Source organism: Dermacentor andersoni, chromosome 2 (genome assembly GCF_023375885.2).
Source record: "Dermacentor andersoni chromosome 2, qqDerAnde1_hic_scaffold, whole genome shotgun sequence".
Lineage (NCBI taxonomy): Eukaryota > Metazoa > Arthropoda > Arachnida > Ixodida > Ixodidae > Dermacentor > Dermacentor andersoni.
Window position 1 is genome coordinate 61707069 of NC_092815.1, and position 13392 is coordinate 61720460.

Sequence of the window (13392 nt, forward strand, 5' to 3'; positions counted from 1 at the left end):
GCAATTAGGCAATCGTAAGAGTTCAGGACCCGTTTGAGAACTCAAGTTCGAAAAAGTAATTTCTCGAACGGCTCATCGGGTACAAGGACGACATGGTACCGCCAGGCAAAGACTAATGGGTGATGGAATTTTATTAGACGGCAGAACGTTCACTATAACAACATACGTTGCTCATCGCTAACAAAAGGGCAACAAAAGCGGGCACTTATGGCTTTTCGAGTGTTCTTAGAAAAAGAATACTAGCCTCAGACTAAACTTTGTGGTTAAACCCAGGTCAATATATGGATGTTGACACATATATATATATATATGTATATATATATATATATATTATTAGAGCATCGCACGCGAAATGCGAAGGTTGTGGCTTCGGTTCCCACCTGTGGCAAGTAGTTTTTTCATCCACATTAATTACCATTAATTTATCGTTTCTTTACTTAATTTATTAAGCACAAGCAATTCCCCTACGTTGTCCTCGGTGTCAGTGTTTGTTGGCTTCTGGTGTTATGACTATATATATATATATGTGTGTGTGTGTGTGTGTGTGTGTGTGTTAAGCATTCACCTTATATGCAAGAGAGTCGTTTTGTGGGCTTCCCTCATTATCGGATTTATTTGTAAAACAAGTCGAGCTGCAAAGACGTTGTTATGAATGGTGTAGCGCCATGCTTGTACTACACCCATGGGGAGGCAATAAAGAAAAACAGGATGCATCGCTTTAAAAATATGTGTTTTAGTCATTTGCGACAACACAAATACATGCAAGTAAATGTATAATGACTGAAACCCTAGTCCTTGCAAAATGATTGGCTCTGTCGACCTTCCTGTGCAGAAAGTGGGACGTAAAAAGCCTTCTAGGGCTCTTCTCGGCCCAGCGCCCGTGAATCCCCAGACGAAACCAATGAGAGTGCTTGTTTATGGTGTGGAAATCACCATTAAAAAATACACATACGCGGAAAGCATATGCGTTTCTTGACGAGACGTACATTAGGACCCGGAGAGAGGAACACGAACGCTCAGTGAGAGCTAAACATGAGCGTTCCTTTTTTGAATTGTAGTTCGCGTTTGTTTGCCTTGCCTGCGAGCCACTTTCAGCCCCAATGTTTCGCAAAAACTATTTATTCTACGGAAGCCTGACCTCCTAGAAAAGTACCGTGCTTTGTGTAGGCATGGAGAAATGGTGCTGAGGTCTCACTACAGCAATACAGAGACGGACGGATAGACGGATGGGCAGGTAGACAGACAGAGATGGATAGGCGGACAAGTGAGACTTTGCGTCAGAGCAAACTTAATGCAGCCTAGAATTTTTTTTTTTCATGTCCAGAGAGATCAATTTATCTTGAATGATAATAACCCAAAAGCACCCCAAAAAGCAGTCTATCTATCCACAAACATTCGGTCGTTAGGGCAATCTGTATCTGCGTCAGCTTTTCTTCCGAAAATTTTGGAGGGTGATCTGGAAGAAATTATTTACAGTTCATGTCCGAACAAGCCCACTAGATATGACTGAATATCTGTACACACCATCAGAAGGAATTTGAATGCGCTGTCAGATATTATCTTGCATAAACTGAATGGTTTATAGGAAGGTGACGAAATTCCAGAGTGTCTAAGAACTGCAGTTGTTTCACCCCTGCACAAGTCGGGGAAGATGGATAGTATTGAAAACTATCGGCCAATTTCTATATTGCCGGTTATTGCTCAGGTCTTAGAAAAATTTCTTTTCGACACTATGTCTTCTTTTCGTAACAAATTTTCATTATTGTCTGATGTACAGTTTGGCTTTGTTTCAGGGCGTGGTACTGTGGCACTGCTCGAGGAATTTTCAGATGAACTGTTCTCGGCATTCGATCAGAATCTTTTCGCGTGTGTGCTGTTCTTAGATGTAGCGAAAGCGTATGAATCCCTGAATAATGAAATCTTGTTAAGTAAACTGCATTTTGGGGATTTCGCGGGCCTTTTTATAACATTCTCGAAGATTACTCGAGCAAAAGATTTCAAGTGGTCGCTACCGATGACAAGGACGTTTTTAGTTCTAAGCTGTCGTTGAAAGCTGGAGGTCCTCAGGGGTTCATTTTATCACCTTTGTTGTTTAATATCTTCGTTAATGGCTTTCCATTGGCATTTTCCAAATGTTCTGTGTTCTAGTATTCGCATGACACTGTGTTACTGGCAAAACACCTTTCTTACAAGATGTCCACTGAAATGTTGCAAAATGACGTGTACAAGGCAATGCTTTGCTTCACTAATAAGGAAAATGTAGTTAATGCCTAAAAATGCAACTTGTTTGCTTTCGCTCTCCACTCAGGACTACTGTAATTAACATGCCTCTCTACTTAAATGAGGCACAATGTGTTTCTTGTAAGTGGGCGCCTACCCTATACGTGGACTCTGTGAAATATCTGGGAATATATTTCGATAGTAACTTATCGTGGCAACATCACTTATCGCTTGTTTGTTCTAAACTGAGGTCATTAGCTTGGCTGTTTAATATCAAAAGTTTCCCACCCTTGTTTGTAAAAAAGATTATAGTACATGCTCTGGGTTACAGTGTGTTGAGATAGGGTATCACAGTCATCGGCTTCTGTTCGTATCATTGGAGATGCAGGGTAGACAGTATTGTAAAAAGTATTCCTAAACATGTTGCCTACAATTCCCCAACACTAACAGTTCCAAATACCTTCCGTGCACTTGATCTACCAAATTTTCATTCATTGCTTATAGAAACAGTTGTCGTCAAATATTGTTGGAATTCCTCCTTTAAACAAAAAAGTGCCGCCACAAGAGGACTTAGAAAACACGTTAGGTATGCCGTTCCTCGTTCAACCACAAGGTATGGTGCCGCCAGACGCTGTGCATATGTGTCGGACATATTTAACAAATTACAGATGAAATTTTTAATGCGACATTGAAAATTACGCTGAAAGAAATATTAAAGCAGAGATGGAGAAATTAAGCTCCACAACGTTTTTTGCATAATAGTTACTTCAACTTCCTTCGTTTTAAGTAGTGTAAAGAAATGCTACCTTGTTCTTCATTTTTTCCGTTCATTTTTCATTCTACATGTCTCATCAAATTGTTTTTTTTTTTTTCTAGTGCGCCTTGTGTATCAAATTCATAGGCACGGTCCTACAAGCCAACGGAGGCTCAGACCAGCCTGTTTATGTTGCTTTGTGTTTTTACGGCAATAGACGTCATAATAATAATAATAATCATCATCATCATCATCATCATCATAATTATCATTATCATTATTATAATGATAATGCTCTAATGCCCAAGAGCACTATAATGATAGTGCTCTTGGGTCATTGACATTACCTTCACTTCGATGCCGATGTAATCGCGCTGACCTTCTCTCTCTTTTCAAGCTCCTCCATGGTACCCTCACCTGCCCCGAACTTCTCAGTTGTATCATGTTTCGTATTCCGCGCAAGAGAACCAGAGAACATAGGCCTTTCCATGTTTCTGTCTGTCATCCCCAACATTCAACCACCCACAGCATACTGAGTCGTCATAACACTTATCGTCATGATCTCGATATTTCTGATAACTCGCCGCCATTGTTCTTTTCCGAGCTTTGCGTTGTTGTGCCGTAGTTTCAGATATTGTTCAACTGTCCTTGCCCTCCTTTTCTTCTTGTATCACCTTTAGCATTGTAGGCACAGTCTTCTTCTCAAGATTGTTGCGTTTATTCATTATGCCTTTTTACTTATATTCCCGTGCCGTTTTCTTTTATAATGTATACATACGCGCCAGCACTTAGACGTTGTGGTTGTTCCGGGGCACGGTAAATAAATGATTGAGTGTTTACTATTATAATTATAAGATAGCATTATACTAATGAATGAAAGCGCATGAACATCGAACAACAAAAAATATCAATGAGAGCGCGACTCGTGATACAGACGCATGGCTCACCTGATAAAAGGTGTATGAAAAGAAAACATACAGGCGTTTGCATCTTAAGCTTACGTTCCTTTATTAATTCCCATTCGGAATCTAAGATATATCTGGGAAGAAACGCGCCTGAGACTCCTCCTAGCCGTCTTCGCAAGAACGGCCCCTGCTATAGAGGGAAAACGTCGCCCTATATATATATATATATATATATATATATATATATATATATATATATATATATATATATATATTGTCACAAGCTGTCATGAACCACGCCTGCCGCGGAGACAACGAGAAGAAAGAAGAGAACGACGTCGGCCAAGCTGCCGCGAGACCGCTCTTCAACAACCGCGCCTATCAACCAGATTCATCTGGTTCTGCGTTAAACACCTCGTGTGTAACATTTGGTGGAGCTGTGCGGGGTAACTCCCACGACTTACAACGGAACCACCAGCACTAGAGCTACGCCGAAGCCGTCGCCTCGCCGGACTTTCGCCGTCGCGCTCAATCATGGCTACAGAGCAAAATACCCTCACCAGCAGTGCCTCGGCAAGCCCAGTCCCTATCCAGCACTACCGAGAGCCACGCATGTTCTCGGCGAAGGCAGAGGAAGATGTGGATGAGTGGCTAACTTATTACGAAAGGGTAAGCCAATACAATAACTGGAATGCTGCCAGTCAGCTTAGGAACGTTGTTTTCTTCTTGGCTGGCACGGCGCTGGTATGGTATGACAACCACGCGGACATGCTAACTACATGGACACGCTTCGTTGAGGAGATCAAAAAGTGTTTCGATGACTCGGACGCAAAGAGGAAACGTGCGGAACTCACATTAGCCCAGAGAGCTCAGGTACCCGGCGAAACTTGCACTACCTATATCGAAGAAATTTTGAAGCTGTGCCGAACCGTGAACCTTCACATGACAGAGGAAGATAAAGTGGGACACGTGGTAAAAGGAATAGCGGAAGACGTGTACAACTTCCTCATTGGTAAAGAGAACTTGCACACTGTATCAGAACTGATACGGCACTGCCGTACGTTCGAGGCGCTGAAGACTCGCCGAATTACACCAAAGTTTGGACGGCTGGCCAATGTAACAACTGTAGCAAGTGTTGACACGAGACCTCCGCTCCCAGACCTATCGTCCGCCATCCGCCAGATAGTCCGCGAGGAGCTACAGCGACATGACGAACAGGCACGTTATGCGGCGCCACGTTACAGCTCCTCCGTTTTCCGAGACACTCTTTGGGAACCCCCTTCGGCTACTTGGAACCACTCGGTGAACGTCGCGGATCTTGACTGCTCCAGAGACGAACCGCATTACATTACGGCCGAACCACCACGCAATGATTCGCCCCCTCAACGTTTTGATCCACGCCCACGCAACTTTCGTCCACGAAGACTCGCCGCTACCTACGACTTTCAAGGGGAAGAGCCTCGTTACCCTCAACCGATGTCTTCGGCAGAATACTTCAACCCGCATTCTGAAGTTCGCCCTTCGCCAGTGTGTTACTGCTGCGGCATGCCTGGCCATATAGCTAGGTACTGCAGCCGACGCCGAGCATCGAACTACGGATCGTCAGCGCCGACTATGCGGTCTAGCGGTCGTACACTGCGCACTCAGTGGCCAGGAGACTCCACTTCAGGAAGCCACTTTCGAGAGGACCGATGCAGCGCCCAGGAGACTTACCTTGGAGAAGAAAGAACCCGGAACCGCTACCGCTCCCCTGCCTCCGACCGTACTCTGACGCCACCACCAGCCTTCCGAGCCTCCCGATCACCATCCCCTCGGCCGCGATTCACGTCACCATCGCCTCGGCGCCGTTTCGTGTCGCCCCCGCCGGGAAACTAGCCAGCGCGGCCGATGGAGGTGAGGTCGCTGGAAAATGTGTGCTGCCGACTCAACTGCCTCCAACTATTTTCATGCTAAAGAGTAAGGTTCATGTACTGATTGATGGGGTCTCTACAATGGCTTTAGTCGACACGGGAGCAACTGTCTCGGTCATGAGTGTGGGGTTTAAAGGCCTTCTGGGACGCAAGGTTATGTTTCGTTGGGACCAGTGCACAAGTTTCCGTGGAGTCAGTGGTGAATCATTATACCCGGTTGGTGTGTGTAACGTGGATGTGTCATTGGGTGGGAAAGTTTTTAATGCAGAGTTTACTGTTCTTCCTCGCTCCTCGCATGACGTGATTCTGGGGATTGACTTTTTGCAATTGTGTGGTGCGAATGTTGACTGCCGGACGGGAGAACTCAGTGTCGACACCAGTGTTTCACCTGTGCTCTTTGAAGGTGAAGCTTGCCCGGAGAGTGTGCTGTGCGTGTCTGAGGATACAGTTGTGCCCGCCTTATCCGCGATGCGTGTTGCCGTCGCCTGTTCATCTCCGGCTCCTATCTCGTTCGACGCTGCAGTGGAACCTGTACATCGGAACTGCCTCAAGAAAAACGTGTTAGTTCCGCACTGCGTAGTCTCAGTGACCAATGGATGCGCGGGGCTGTGGGCGCTAAACTGTTCCACTGAAGCGGCACTGCTACCTCAAGGCCTAAAGATTGCCACGTTTCAGGAAGACTCGCCCGTATCGGTGGCAGTACTTACAGAGCTCCCCGATGGAGGAGCAACCAGTGTCTCGAGCCCCGGGAGCTCGAAGATACTTTCCATGATTGACAAGTCACTCAGCGATCACGAGCGTCGAGTTTTGATGGCCTTGCTTACGAAACATACCTCGGTATTCGACTTTGCGCAGCACGATGGCCCGCCATCAATTCCTGCGTCCAGAACTCGTCACCGCATCAACACAGGAGCCGCCCAGCCAATCCGACAAAAACCCTATCGTGTATCTCCGTCAGAACGCAAGATAATCAGTGATCAGGTCCAAGAAATGCTATGCAAAGGCGTCATTCGAGAATCATCTAGTCCTTGGGCAGCACCCGTGATATTGGTGAAGAAGAAAGACGGTACGTGGCGGTTCTGTGTTGATTACCGTCGCCTAAACGCCGTCACTAAGAAAGATGTATATCCGCTCCCACGAATTGACGATGCCATCGACTGTCTCTTTGCGGCATCTTACTTTTCCTCAATCGATTTACGGTCAGGTTACTTGCAAATTCCTATACACAAGGACGACAGAGAAAAGACAGCATTTGTAACACCCGACGGACTATTCGAGTTTAACGTGATGCCTTTCGGGTTGTGTAACGCACCTGCAACGTTCCAAAGGTTCATGGACACGATATTACGCGGCTTCAAATGGCAAGTTTGCATGTGCTACTTAGACGACCTTGTGATCTTCGGGCGAACGTTTAGTGAGCACAACAAACGTTTGGATTTGGTCTTGAACTGCTTGGAGAAAGCGGGCCTTGTGCTCAATTCAAAAAAATGCCGTTTTGGGGAACGACAAACTCTTGTGCTAGGCCATCTCGTCGCTAAAGAAGGCATCCGACCAGATCCACAAAAGACTGCGGCCGTAGAAGCATTTAGAGTACCCAACTCTGTCAAGCAGTTAAGAAGTTTCTTGGGCTTGTGCTCCTATTTTCGCCGATTCATTCCCCGGTTGGCTGACATGGCTCATCCCCTTACACGCCTTCTCCAAAATGGCGTTCCCTTTAAGTGGACTGCAGATTGCGACTCATCGTTTCGCCAGCTCAAGTTCCTGTTGACATCCCAACCAATTCTTCGGCACTTTGATCTTTCATCACCAACTGAAATTCACACCGATGCCAGCGGCGTAGGCATCGGTGCTGTGCTAGTTCAGCGTGTTGACGACAGTGAGCACGTGATCTCTTACGCTAGCCGGTCCTTGAGCCGCTCCGAGCGCAACTACACAGTCACCGAACAAGAGTGTCTGGCGGTCATCTTCGCCGTGCAACGGTTTCGTTCGTATCTCTATGGGCACCCCTTCACTGCGATAACAGATCATCATTCGCTATGCTGGCTTGTGAATCTGCGGGATCCCTCAGGACGACTAGCGCGCTGGGCCCTCCGTCTACAGGAATACGATTTCGTTATTTGCTACAAAAGTGGCAGGCGACATGCTGACGCTGATTGTCCCTCTCGGATGCCACTTCAAACAACTGAATGTGATGCGGACAATTTTGATGAATACATCGCTTTTGTGTCCCCAGAATTTCCGGATATGGATACCATCATATCCGAGCAGCACAAGGACGAGAGCTTACAACCGCTCTTCGCGGCAGCACAGGAGTCACCTGCAGGCAGTCGCTTTCGCCTACGTGATGGTGGCGCGCTGTATAAGAAGAGCTACTCGACCACCGGTGCACGCTGCCTTTTAGTTGTCCCCAAGAACCTTCGCCACCAAGTATTACACGCCATGCACGATGACCCAACTTCCGGTCATCTTGGTTCCACACGTACACTCTACCGGGCTCAAGAACGTTTTTACTGGCCTAAGATGCGGAAAGATATCGAACGGTACGTCGCCAGCTGCTCTCAATGCCAGCGCTACAAGCGTCCGCCACAAGCGCCACATGGCCTGCTTCAACCAGTTCCCCCTTCTAGCGTCCCCTTTGAGCAAGTTGGTATAGATCTTCTGGGCCCTTTCCCGCGATCCTCCAAGGGTAATCGTTGGGTTATCGTTTGCGTAGATCACCTTACCCGCTATTGTGAGACCGCCGCATTGCCATCGGCCACAGCTACAGAAGTTTCTATCTTCTTGCTGGCTAACGTTATACTCCGACATGGACCTCCTCGCATAGTAATCAGCGATCGTGGGCGACAGTTTACCGCGGACGTGGTTGAAGAAACCCTTCGTCTGTGTTCATGTAGCTTCCGCCATTCTACGCCCTACCATCCACAAACTAATGGTCTGGTCGAGCGCACAAACAGAACGCTTGCCAACATGCTATCCATGTACGTCGATTCAGCACACAAGAATTGGGACAGTATCTTGCCTTTCATTACCTATGCCTTCAATACCGCGAGACACGAGACCACTGGTTACTCACCATTTTTCCTTCTGTATGCTCGTCCGCCGCGCTACACCCTCGACACCATATTTCCCTACTTCGCTCATGACAACGAATCAATTGATGAGATCCTATGTCGAGCAGAAGAAGCGCGACGCCTCGCTAGGCTACGCACCCTAGCATCGCAGGACCGGTCCAAGATCTGCTATGACGGGCGTCACCGCCACGTTTCCTTCGATCCTGGGGACCTTGTGTGGCTCTGGACGCCGTTGCGGAAGCGTGGCTTGTGCCAGAAGTTTCTCGCCCACTACGTTGGCCCTTACGTTATTCTGGAGCGCCTCAGCGAAGTAAACTACCGCATTGCGCGTCTCACGAGCAGTGGACGACGCTCGGCCAAGGCTGAAGTGACGCACGTCGCGCGTCTGAGGCGTTACAACCCACGATATGACTGACTCGCCCGGCGGGCTTCGTCTGCCAGAGGGGAAATGTCACAAGCTGTCATGAACCACGCCTGCCGCGGAGACAACGAGAAGAAAGAAGAGAACGACGTTGGCCAAGCTGCCGCGAGACCGCTCTTCAACGACCGCGCCTATCAACCAGATTCATCTGGTTCTGCGTTAAACACCTCGTGTGTAACAATATATATATATATATATATATATATATATATATATATATATATATATATATATATATATATATATATATATATATATATATATATATATATATATATGTATATATATATATATGCTAGGAAAGCGCTACGCCAAACTTGCAGCCGGAAACCCAATTACCCAGCACGAGCGCTCTCTTTTAGCACGTGCATATACCTTTAGCACAGCCGAACGAAGAGTGAATTCCAGCTAAGGGTTTTATGAAGGCCGGAAACAATCACGCATGCATTATGCATTAGGATTACGTGCAGCCAAAGGCAAGCGCTGGTCGAAACAAATCGAATGTTTCTTGGCATCAAACTAAAAAAGAATTCCGTACTTATTAGAGTGGCAAGTTAGGTACTGCTCATTGTCTTCGTAATCAAAGTGAAATTATTTCATGCATCTAATTAAACAAAAAATATGTTTCTCAAATTGTGAATCTTTCTCGGCACATACAGACACACATGCGCGCACACACATGAGGTATTGATTTCTATACAAAAACGCGTTAACTTTAGTCCCTTTAATTAATTTTTATATCGCTCCTTAGACAAGGGGCAATGAAGTTTCATGAAGCATTACTCCCGACAAATAGTTACATGAGCACGGTAGAAAATTGCGCTTTTCGCTAGAAAGTCTTAGTGCTTTTCGCAAGTGAGTCATACCGCAAAGTATTGATATGTTTATCAGTTACTTAGTTATTTTTTTATTCTCTAATGTATACTCTTGCAAAATGCACACATGTTTCGTTCTGTTTTGTTGGAAGTGCATTTTTATCACCGTGTTCACTTCGATAGTGTTTTTATAGTTTTGTTTGGTATTGCAAATAGCGGTTGGAGCCTGATACCAATGTTGCTTTCATAAAAAATTACCGCTCCCTTTGTTCAAGAAGATTACGTTTTCTTTAATGGTGTCGGCAATGTTTATGTATTATTATAAACATCCACTGAACCTGTTAAATGTTAATTATTATGTCTATTTTCTTCTATACGAATATCTATATCTCATTTTAAGAGTTTTTCTTGGGAGGCTGCTTGCCCCATCTCCCGTACAAAGATTGCTGTTCTCTACTGTACAAAGCTTTTTCCCTGCTTTGCTTATTGCAGTCATAGGTTGCCTAAATCTAATTTTTATTACGCATTTCTTGGGAGTTGCCTGCCTGCTTGACGCGTGACCTGAAAGCGACAAAGGAAATGCAGAGATCGCCTTGGGCACGCTTAAACCAGGCGTCATTTAGATCAAATCAAGCATGAGCTTAAAGTTAAAAGGCATTTCTGGATACGGGGGTAACGTTGTGACGAGTGTGACAAACTGCGAGAGGGTGCGCTACATGCGACCTAGCACACTATCATTTATCGAAGTAACGTCTAATTATATAACTCGTGTCCCTTATAAACTTGCAGTTTCGTGCACACTGTGACGCACCCGTGTACACTCAACACACTTCGAGTTTACTGTGAGATACCTCCACAATGGGCGAAGCCCGCCTGTAATGATATAAAACAATGCATGACCCGCAGTGGGATGAAACCCCGGTCTTCCATCACAGGAGCCAATGTCCTAACCTTAAGGCCACGATCACATGCATGGTTTTCCCGTGCCGCAGTCTCTCTTTAAAGGTAGTCGTCACGTGCTAGTGCCTCGAATTCTTCGCTCGCGAAAGCTAGCGCTTTGAGACTCACTGTTTGACTGGACCGCCTTCGGAATCGGCCTATATATTCTGTTAGATACCTCCAAAGTAGATAAAGATCGCCTATAATGCTATCGCAAAAAAAAAATGTATATCACAGCCCCTTCCAGTCGTGAAGATGGTCGAACCGCGAAGAGCTGTGTTAGTTACACCGAGTGTTACTCCATGCAAGTCAAACATCGCAAGCAGTCTATATTGTAAATCTCTGGTAAACCCCGCAAATAAGTGCATTAAAGAACAAGTGCAAGAGTGAACATTTATTGATATATGTGGTGTTTCCACGGGTGCTTTCCTAGAAATTCTTTCGACGTCTTTCTAGAATTCTTTCGAGCATGCGCAGATGAGTGGTGTGTCTTCTTTATTTTTTCCCCTCCGTGCTTCATTCAGTTGATACTCAGTGTTCGTGTTGTCCACTTCCCTTTTCTTTTGTCCGTGTCTGCACATCTTACTCTTTCTTTGCATTATGAAAAACGAGCTGTTGTGCTAGGCTTGTGTGATAGAGATCTTTTGTTAGAGTCTTGCCGTCGAACCATTTTTTTAATCTTTATATGATTATTTAGAGCACCGTACTTTGTTGAAAATTATAATTATGCAAAGCCACAAAGCCGTTCGAAGCTAAATGTACAAAATTTAGGCGAATCCATTTATTAACGACCGATCCCATGCTGGCTGAGTCACCCTGCTTGCAGCTCCCGTAGACGCTAGAAACACAGTTACCTCTAGTAATTATTCTATGGAACTGTATGCTTGAAACTTTAAACTCATAAACTACTTTTTCGCTGCGCCGTACCGAGATGGCACCATCCCGTTAAACGCGTACAGTGACAGAAGCCAGATACGTACGAAAAAGTGCCTGAAAGTCCGCAAGAAAGCTTCGATTTCAAAAAAAGAAAAGAAAAAAAAAAGCGTTAAGCAGATCCTATACGCTGTGGGAATCAACATTATACAAAGCACTTGGCTGGTAGCCAACTATACAGCATCAATTGGGATTCTGCAAATCATTTCCAGATTGACCGACGTTTTTGCCTACGTCAAGGAATCGCGTCTATGTGAGTGACGCGGGCGCGTGCGTCCAGACGGCAGCGAGAAGGCGACGACGATGTCGATATTGGTATCACGGCGATGGCATGACGACTAATCTTTCGGTTACAACCTGTTTCGTTGCGACTTGGATCGATCCCTAGGGCGGTGCAGTATAAGCCACAGTATCGAAGAGCTAGCAGCCACTAGGAAAGAATGCTATAAACTGGTACACTTTCGCGTTTACTTATTGTTCTTTTTAAGCAAGGTAATTAAAAATAAAAAATCGCACCTTTATCCAAGCTGTGGAAAAGCCATGTGACGCAAGCGAAAAAGAGGGGTAAGAAGTTGTGCTACCCTGACGAATGACAGTTGCAGATTGATCACTCTCGGAGGCGGCGGCCATATTTCGATGGAGGCGAGGTGCGAAAGCACTCGTGTACGTTGAAATAGGGGCACGTAAATAACCACAGCTGCTCAACGTATTCGGGATTCCCCACTACCGCGTGCCTCACCATCATACTGTGCGTTTTGTGCGTAAAATCTCAGTACTTATTCTTTATTTCTTTAGCTTGAAAATTCGTTTAAAGCAAAGTTCGGTAAATCTGCAACGTGCTCAAATTTAGCGCGTGGAAGGGGAAGAATGCACTGCCATTCTCAAGCAGGTTGGGCAGACAATTAACTGTCCTATTTCGCCTGATGACATTGACTGTGTTCACCACGTTGCTGCAAAGTCTGGTGAAAAAAATATCATTGCTCGTTTTGTTTGCCGCGAGAAGAAAAATTATTTTGTTAAGAAGGCACGCAAAGCACGTATTCACACATACCGGATTGGTTTCAGTGGCGCATCAGATCGCGCCGTTGATGTGAATGATCACTTGACCCTTGAGAACAAACTGTTTTCTGGGGCCCTTGAGTTGAAGAAAAAAGAAAAGGTGGTCCTTTATCTGGGCAGAAAACTGCCAAAATAAAGGCACGAAATACTAAAGGCAGCAGGGTGTTTCTCGCATTCTGACGTAATCAGATCTGCACATTTACAGCATATAAAGGAGACATGGCTTCTCTGTCACCTACGGAAGTTACATCTTTGGTATCAAACAATAATCACTGCCTTGTCCACTTCCACGCAAGAAGCTTTCGGCGTAATCACGATAATATGAGTAGCTTTCTTACTTCCCTTTCTGTACCATTTTCTTTCAT